This window comes from Saimiri boliviensis, assembly GCF_048565385.1.
Source record: "Saimiri boliviensis isolate mSaiBol1 chromosome 19 unlocalized genomic scaffold, mSaiBol1.pri SUPER_19_unloc_5, whole genome shotgun sequence".
Taxonomy (NCBI): Eukaryota; Metazoa; Chordata; class Mammalia; order Primates; family Cebidae; genus Saimiri; species Saimiri boliviensis.
This window is the reverse complement of record NW_027412506.1, coordinates 323,037-326,371: the sequence shown is the minus strand read 5'-3', so window position 1 is coordinate 326,371 and position 3,335 is coordinate 323,037. Positions and strand designations below refer to the sequence as shown.

The 3,335-nt window shown below is 57.4% G+C and overlaps 1 pseudogene; it reads right to left on the bottom strand.

The window, feature by feature from the left end:
- Positions 1 to 481: 481 nt before the first annotated feature.
- LOC141583384 (Krueppel-like factor 4 pseudogene) lies at positions 482 to 2,289 on the bottom strand (annotated as a pseudogene).
- Positions 2,290 to 3,335: the final 1,046 nt, after the last annotated feature.

The following is a 3,335-nucleotide window of genomic DNA, read 5'->3' as shown; positions in this document are numbered from 1 at the left end:
TTTCTGATTGCATGTCTTTTTGTTGGATTGATGCTTTTGTTATTGTGAAATGTCTCTCTCTCTCTTTTTTTAATCTCTGGTAATACATTTCATTTGAAAATCTCTTCTTTACTGGTAGTAATATAACCGGTAGCAATATAATGCTTTCAACCCCCTTAGGCTTACTGTTCATGTGACATTGCTTCTTCCGTCAATTTTCATTTAACTTAGACCTACGTGTGCAGGCGTTAGTCTGTTTTCACACTGCTAATGTTGTAACCAAGCGAGTTGTAAGGAAAGTGCCACACTCTGAGATAGAATCAGGAGTTCTTTGTTGCCAGTGACCAAGAGACAGCTAACGCTCAAAATTCTCTTGGCCCGGAAGAAGGGGCTTGATTCCTTTTTACACTTTGCTTAGAGAAAGGGGGTAATCACCCCCTTGCATTTTGTAAGTCCAGGAATATTTAAGTTGGATTTAGAATTGGAATGCTAGAAGATCCAGTCACAGACGCCATCGATTCTTTGATTTTTGTCTTTTGGATTCCTCGTTTTTCCTGATTATCCACTCACAAGTTAACTCAGCTGGGAACCTGACCATGAATGTAGTGCTTTCTGGCTGGGCTCCGCCCCTCATCGGGAAGACCAGGTGAAAAGGTAAAGAAACAAACAAAAACCTGAATTCTCCCTTGGCAGTGTGGGTCATATCCACTGTCTGGGATTTAAAATGCCTCTTCATGTGCAAGGCGAGGTGGTCTGACCTGGAAAATGCTCGGTGGCGTTTCTGGCACCGGAACGGGCGTTGCCCAGTGTGTTTACCGTAGTGCCTGGTCAGTTCATCCGAGCAGACGAATTTCCATCCACAGCCATGGCAGTCACCGTGGTAAGGTTTCTCACCTGTGTGGGCTCGCAGGTGTGCCTTGGGATGGGAACTCTTTGTGTGGGTGGCCGTGCTTTTCTGGGACACGATCGTCTTCCCCTGTTTGGCCTGGGCTCCTCGGCAGGCAGGAACCCGGCGGCTTGAGCTCTTGGTCATGGAGCGGCGGACTTGCGGCTGAGTCTGGTCAGGCAGGAAGGATGGGTAATCGGGCCCTGGGTGGGGATGGAAGCCGGGGAAGTGGCAGGGCAGGGTGACAGTCCCTGCTGCTCAGCAGTTCCTCAGGTCCCAGGGGTCGGGGGCTGCCGCCCAGGGGGACGTCGTGTGCAGCCCGCCGTGGCCATGGCTGGGAGGGGTCCAGCGCCTGAGTGGGTGCACGAGGAGACTCCTCCTGCTTGATCTGGGGGTACGGGCGCTGCGGGCCGCCGTTGTGGGGGCCGCCACCACCACCACCAGGTGGCTGCTGTCAGGGCCGTCTTCGCTGCCGCTGATGACAACTGGCTGTGTACTCGCTGCCCGGGGGCGCTGAGTGACGCCTTCAGCACGAACTTGCCAGTCACCCCAACAGCTGGCAGCTGCAGCTGCAGCGGTGGAGTGGACCCCGGCTCCAACTGCGGCTGCAGCAGGTCCGCCGCAGAGCCGCCAGAGGGGCTCATGTTGTGGATGTCCTCCAGGTCGAAGGAAGCCGTCGGAGGGGGAGCGGACTTTCTGCCACAGAGGAGGCCTCCGCCCGTGGGGTCCCCACGCCTGGGTCGCCCCGCCGGCATCGGACAGCCGAAGCTGCAGGTGGAGGGTGCGCTGGCAGGGCCGCTGCTCGACGGGAACGACGAGGAAGACGCGGATGCGGACAAGGGCACAGTGGCGGCCACCGACTGCTGATGGACAGCGAATCGGAGAGGACAAGGCCCAGGTCCAGGAGGTCGCCGAGCTCCTCGGTCTCTCTCCGGGGCAGGGGGCCAGGTTGCTACCGCCGCAAGCTGCAGTGGCTCCGGCAGGTCTGTGGCCACGGTCGGCACCACTAGGTCCTGGCGTGGCCAGGAAGCATTGGGGGAAGTCCTTCATGTGGGAGAGCTCCTCCTGCCAGCGGCTAATCGGGTTATTTGGAGCACCTGCTTAACACAGTGTCCTCTCCCTTCCCGCCCGGCCAGACGCCAACGTGGAGAAAGGTGGGAGCAGCGCCTCGCTGACAGCCCTGTCAGACTCGCCAGGTGGCTGCCTCATGAATGTGAGGGCCCAGAAGGTCCTCGGGAGCCCGAAGCATCTGGGGCACCTGAGCCCCAAAGTCAACGAAGAGAAGACTTAGAAACGAAGCCAAAACCCAAACCCCCAAGTTGCCTGACGTCCTTCTTCTTTAGATTAAATATAAATTAGAGTCATCCTTTTTAAAAAGTTTCTTTGTTTACAAAGTTCTTAGAAAAGTAGACAATCTTATAAAAATAGACAATCAGCAAGGCAAGAAAGTAGGCCCGGTGGCCGGGCTGCCCTCTCTTCCACTCACCAGCGTCCTCCACCACTATCATGGTCACCTGGGTTGCTGCCGTGGGCGCAGGGGCTGTGGCCAGGGCAGTGGGCAGGAGGTGCTACTCGGTGAGGCTGCCACGGCGGAGAACTGGTGGGTGCTGCAGGGCACGGAGTCTGGGGAGCTGGAGTCTGGATGCACGGAGTCTGGGTGCGCAGAGGCCACAGGCGCGGGTCATGGGCCTGTGGGTGGGGAGGGGACCGGAGGGGCGGCGAGGTCACTCGGCGGCTCCTGGTGCCTCCGCTGCCTGCCACGGCCTCTGCTCCCCACGCGCCCCCTCCTTCTCTCTGGGAAACTTGGAAAAACTCTTAATATGTGCAGATTCCTTAGGCTTTCTTGATTCTTTCCGGGCCTTAACGTAGATTTAGAGAATTATAAATTCTTGCAACAGAAAATCTGCCTTAAAAAAGTCTTCCCCGGTGATCTTTAGGCAGCTCATCTACAGACAGGTTCTTAGACACCCTGGCAAGTTTCAATGTTGAAAATTGTTTCCTCTTCCCTCAAAGCAATGACAGGGCAGGTGGCCAATGGACGGGGCCGGAAACCGAGGCTGCCCCCGAGGGCGCGTCTAAGGCAGAAGACAAGGACGGCATCCGAAAGCACGTCCCGTCCCGTGGAGCTGCAGCATTTCAGATCAATACTGCAAATACCCCCGAACTGCCAAGGAACACGGCCCAGGCACCCTCTGAGGAGGGATTCTCACTTTTAATTCCTCTGTTCTTCATCTTCTGCTCTATTGGAACCCACAACCTTTGAGTGGATCTCTCCCGTTCTGGGAGCGCAGCTGTTCCTGGGACTCGGCTCCAGCTGTCGCCCACTCTGCCCTAACCCGGCTGTGCCGTGGAGGTGGCCGGCCCCTTTAAGGCCCCGCTGCGCCTGCGCCTGGGGCTCTCGGAGGCGGGGCCGGAGCAGAGGACCAAGCGGCCGCAGGGGGGCGGTGGGCGGCGGCTGAGACAGCGGGGG